Below are 6,000 nucleotides of genomic sequence, written 5' to 3'. Positions count from 1 at the left end.
ATAGCTTTGGGCAGTTTTAATATAGGATAGGGGCTTACTACACAAACTAACTCACATTCATTTCTTGCAATATCCAGGTTTCCCTGGATAAAATTACAAGGTCAATCAATGTCAAATGAATAAATGGATAATGTTGTTTTACTTATTTATTTTTTAAATATTTATTTTTGAGAGAGAGAGCGCACGCGCGCGCGCGCGCGCGCGCGCACACACACACACACACACACACACACACACACACACGCGAGTGGGGGAGGGGCAGAGAGAGATGGAGACACAGAATCCGAACAGGCTCCAGGCTCTGAGCTGTCAGCATACAGCCTGATGTGGGGCTCAAACTCACTATTGTGAGATCATGACCTGAGCCAAAGGCAGACACTTAACTGACTGAGCCACCCAGGCACCCCAGAATAATGTTGTTTTAAATATCCTGGTACAGTCCTCCTACTAGGGGCTACCTTAAGGTAGATTTTCTTGAGCATAAAAAGGTGTGTATTAACCAAATGTCATTGTAGAATACTTGCTCCTATTCTATCAGTGCCTCTGGACTACAAGTAGCTATGACCTTTCTTTCATGCACACTCTACTGTAGTAACTGATTTTTCCCCCACATAGATTAGAAATTTTGTTTATATGTGAAATGTTACCCTGTCTTGGTTATTATTATGAAACCACCATCATTTAATTATGGTCAGAGATTCTGCAGCTCAGGAAATTGGATAGGACATAACAGTGATGGTTTGGCTCTGTTCCATGATGTCTAGAACCTCAGCTGGGAGGACTCAGGTTGGAGATTATTCGATAGCCAGGCACTGACTCATCTGGAGTTTCCTTCACTCACATGTCCTGGCTGGGTGACTCAAAGACCAAAATTAGCAATCAGTGTGGTGACAATATGGCCTCTCCACGTTGCTTGGTTTTCTCACAACATGGTGGCTTCAGCTTGGTCCAACTGATGTGATGGCTCAGGGCTCTAAACACAAGCATCCTAGAAAACAAGCAAAAACTTACATTACTTTGTAAGACCCTGCCTCAGATGTTGCATAGCTTCACCCCTGCTGTACAGTATTGATTGAAGTATGCACAAGCCTGTACAATTTCCGGGGGTAGGGACAGAGACCCCACCTCTCAACCAGAGGAATATCAAAGAATTTTGGGACTATTTCTTAAAATAACCACATTCTTATTTACAGAAACAGATCAACACATCACGTTGACCATAGAAAGTCTCTGAACATCAATATCTACAACTACACCACTGAAGGCATAACTGTTGAGTATCTGCTTGTTGCCAGCCCTATATAAAATCCTGATATGCATCGTTCTATTTAAGTATAGTACTTTCAAATTAGGCTTGAGAAAAGCAAACCTTCGAGTAGGTAGAGTAGACTGGAATTTAGAGGTGATTTGATTTAACCTTCCCACATGATACAGAAGCTGTCTATATTACCTTGCCTGTCTCAACTAGATTCCCCTTGGATACTTCTACCATAGGGAGCTTCCTTGTTTGTGAAGAGAACTATTTGCTCACAACTCTCAATACTATAATTGTGTTTCATTATACTGAGTCAAAAGATGCTTCTTCTTTGGTCCTGATTTTTTCCTCTTATAGCAATGCAAAATAAATATAATCCCTTTTTGTGTGATTGGTTCTTTTTAAACAGCTGTAGAAAACTAATATATGTCTTATGGGTTTTATTTTTTCTAGGCTATCTACAGAGCTTCAGACTTTAAGTCAAATATCTAAATGTCAGGACCTCTATGTTCCTAACTGTCTTCCCCTGAGTGCTTTCTGTTTGCCCATGTTCTTTTCAAAATGTAGTTCCAAAAGTAAATTCAGCATTCCATGCTTGGGTTGATTACTGAGCAATTGGCTACAGTTGAAACTTACCTCCTCTGATATGGACAATATATTCCTGTTACTACAACCCAGTATTGTATTTGCTATTTAAATTAGTCATATCTTGGGGCACCTGGCTGGGTGGATGGGTCAGTCAGTTAAGGGTTGGACTTAAGCTCAGGTCATGATCTCAGGCTCATGATCTCATGAGTTTGAGCCCTGCATCGGGCTCTGTGCTCACAGCTCAGAGCCTGGAGCCTGCTTCAGATTCTGTCTGTCTGTCTGTCTGTCTCTCTCTCTCTCTCTGCCCCTCCCCCACTCACACTCTGTCTCTGTCTCTCCAAAATAAATAAACATTAAAAAAATTAAAAAATACATTAGTCATATCCTAAAACTGGCTTAGCATTGCTCATGCTAAATAGCCTTGCCTAGTGATTGTGAAGCCTCAAAGTCAGATGGCTTGGTTTCAAATCTGGTCCATCGTTTCTATCTATATGGACTTAAACTAAATATTCTAGGCCTCAGTTTCCTAATCTGTAAAATGAGGATGATAATAGTGTTGCTGTGAACTAAAAAATGACACTGCAAATAAAGTATTTATCACTATACTTGGAACAAAATCTGTGGTCAGTAAATACTGGATATTTTATTCAAGTAAACCCAGTTGACATGAGTCACTATTTAATCAGCCCCCTCTCTTCCTATAACACTTGTTCTTGTGCAGTGTTTTGAACATAAAGTGCATACCTTCAAATTATCCCTGTGTATTCCATTGGGTTAGCTTGGAAATCGCCTGCTGCATATTTTATTCACATTCTGTGTTTTATTATCTTAAGCATTTGCCCTGTATTGTGTCATCTGCTGAGCTATTTGATGTGCCTTCTCTTTGTCAAAGCCACTGATGAAATATTGAATATGATGAACAAAGGCCAAAGAACCAAGCCAGTGGAAATGCTTTCTCTCTTTCTCCCACCATCCCACCTCCATACCCCTCCCTTACCCCATGCTACTCCTCGTCTTCTGAGAGATACTCCTGGAGTGTTCTGTCCAACCATTAATACCCTTACCAAATGGCCTGGCCTTGGACCTGTATTATTTCTTCCAGTTCTGAATCTCCTGGGCTCTGAACAGTCCTGGTACATTGAAGGCCCTGAAAATAAAAAAAAAAAAAAGAAAAAAGAAAAAATGAGCCAGCATTGCAGTCAAATTGTTAGGGAAACCCAAAGAAGACAAGTACCAATTTTGGCCTTCAAGAATTAGGGAAGACTTATCACAGGTAGTCATATTTGAGCTGGGCCTGAGAATCAGTAGCATTATAATTGGTGTTGGTGGTGTTTATGAAAACAGTAATACAGTAATTCCAGCCCCAGAGGGAAAGCCTTGTGATTGTGATATGGCTCTGAGGGGGTAAAGGTTTTTTGTTTATATTTAGAAAACTTAGCCTTTGGTGATTAATTTGTTTTAATGTTTATTTATTTTTGAGACAGACAGAGACAGAGCATGAATGGGGGAGGGTCAGAGAGAGAGAGGGAGACATAGAATCGAAGGCAGGCTCCAGGCTCTGAGCTGTCAACACAGAGCCCAACACGGGGCTTGAACCCACAGACCGTGGGATCATGACGTGAGCTGAAGTCGGACGCTCAACCGATTGAGCCACCCAGGTGCCCCTGTGGTGATTAGAATATAGACGTGTGTGTGTGTGTGTGTGTGTGTGTGTGTGTGTGTGTGTGAAAAGAGGAAGGGAAGAAGAGAAAGAGGAAGTGAGAGGGTTGGAGAGAATGCAGCTAGAAAAGTAGATCTCAATTCTTAAGGGCTTTGAAAGCTTTATTAAAGAGCTGGCCTTCATCCAGTTGGCAGATTGGAACCATACAAGGTTTTCTAAAGTATGGCTGTGAAATGATTAGATTTTTGTTTTAGAAAGATAACGGCAGACAAGAATGGATAGGAGACTGAACTAGGGAGGTGGCAGAGAGGAAAGAAGTAATAGAATTGACTGATACAGGAGAATTTTGGAGGTGATATCAATAGGACTTTGGTGGCTGATGGAAAGGAGGAAGGGTACATGGGCAGAGAGGGATTCTGGTAACTCTGAGGCATGTAGATTCATTATTGTAAAGGCAAAGTTCTGGAACCCGTGCTATTTACCTGACTTGCTAACTCTTGGCAACAGAATCTTAACTACACTTACCAGGAGGGGTCTACATTATCCAGATGTCTTCACCTATAACAACACCAACAGGCGGTCCTTCTTCAGGATTTTAAGAAGACAATAGAAGAATGAGTTGAAAATAAAAGAATTTACACTAGAAAATTAGAAATGAATACAGTTAAGTTCAATTGAGTTATGGGAAGTCGCTAAATAATAAGTAGCGGCACTCAGTCACATCCAAGACTGGATCTTTACAGTATGAAATGGTAAAAATCTTTAGTGAGAGGTGGTGAAAATTATTTTCTTCCAGGTTCTCTTGTCTTATTCTATGTTACTTGCTGTTTTTGTACCATACCAGAAAGTGCCACCAAGAAATTCATCTGTAATCGCTCACACTTCACATTTAGCACACAACCATTATGATGGTGCTCAGAGGTTCCTTATTTCATGCTTTATACTCAATATATGCTCTCAGTCATTAATCCTGAAATTTCTTCTTTTCCTGTGTAATTGGTCTGCTCCCTGCGCCTTCAACTTGACTATCTCTTCTTTGTTTTGTCCTTGTGTTTTCTGTATTCCATTCCAAGGGGAGGAAGAAAGAAGAGTTGAGAAATAGTGAGTAGAGAATTAAGAAAGTATTCCTTCTTTTTTTTCCACAGGCAGATTAACTTCCCTGTTGTGTCCAAATGAGAAACAGTTACCCCCACTGGCCTGCTATTTACACACTATAATGCTTCCTGTGTAATTGTATTAAAATGCTTCACAACCTCTTCTACTTCTGGGGTTTCACTGACTTGTTGGCTCCCCATGAATAGTTGTAGTTAGAGCCATGAATGTATATGAGCTATCCTGCAGATAGACAGATGTGGAGCCAGCAGAGACTTGACGATGGTCTCCTGGGAAACAACAATACATAAGGAAGACAAGAACTGGCAGACAAGAGTTAGAAGGAAATTTTACTCTGGTAGTTGAGATTATCAATTCTACTCCTTTTTTCCCAAAATGCTCATAGGCCATTCATTTGATAATCTATTCGAGACTTCCACTGGAGACTGATGTTAAGCTCACTGATCTATAGTTTTTGGAATTCCTGGGATGTTTGCCCATCTCACCCCTGGCACATTTCCCAGGCTCTGTTATCCCTCAGTGAATACACGGAGAGGCTCTGAGTTCACTGCTGCTTATTCTTCAGCATTTCTACAAACCATTCATCTGTTCCCTGAGGCTTGTGTCCACTTAAAGGGCTGGGTGCTCTATCATCACCTCCTTGCCCCTCTTGTGAAATTTAAATTCAGATTTTTTTTTTATTAATCTTAGAAGCAATCTCAACTCTATGCTGTGGAACAGGAAATGTTATGGGAAAATAAGTTCAAAAACTATGAAAAACAAATTTAAAAGGATATGTAACAGGGAAGTTCTTTGATCTACCTATATTAAATTTCACACTCCAAAGCTGATTAATTTTACAGAGAATGGAGTCTTTCTTTGAATCTGTTTAATGTTCTTTTAAAACATTATTCTGCTAACCTACTGATTTCTGTCACCTCTCCTCACCTTTAAAGTCTCATATAGATTTTACCTTTTTCTCAGGTCATCACTTTATGCTGTTAGGACTAGGTCCAGTTGCCTATACTAGAAGCCCACCAAAACAATGCTTAACCCATCAAGACATTCATATTTCTCACAAGGGAAAGGAGCTTAGTGGCAGGCAAAGACTCTTATTGTGGTTCAAGAATCATCAGGGACCCATCTACCTTCTCTCTTGCTTCTCCTTTGTGTTTAGTGTTTGTTTTTACAGCCCATGATGGTTGTCAGTTACAGCCTTCACATTTCCATTACAGCCAGAAGGATGGAGTAGGTAGGGCAATCTTTTCTTTTAAACAGAGCTTTTAGAAGTCCCGTAAAATTCAGTACTTCTATGTACATCACATAGCCACACACAGCTGCAAGAGCGGCTGGGAAATTGTAGTCCTTTAACAGGATAACACTATGATCAATTAAAAATCTAGGC

This window comes from Herpailurus yagouaroundi, unplaced genomic scaffold (assembly GCF_014898765.1).
Source record: "Herpailurus yagouaroundi ecotype Mexico unplaced genomic scaffold, PumYag 139, whole genome shotgun sequence".
Taxonomy (NCBI): domain Eukaryota; kingdom Metazoa; phylum Chordata; class Mammalia; order Carnivora; family Felidae; genus Herpailurus; species Herpailurus yagouaroundi.
Note: the sequence above shows the minus strand (reverse complement) of the source record.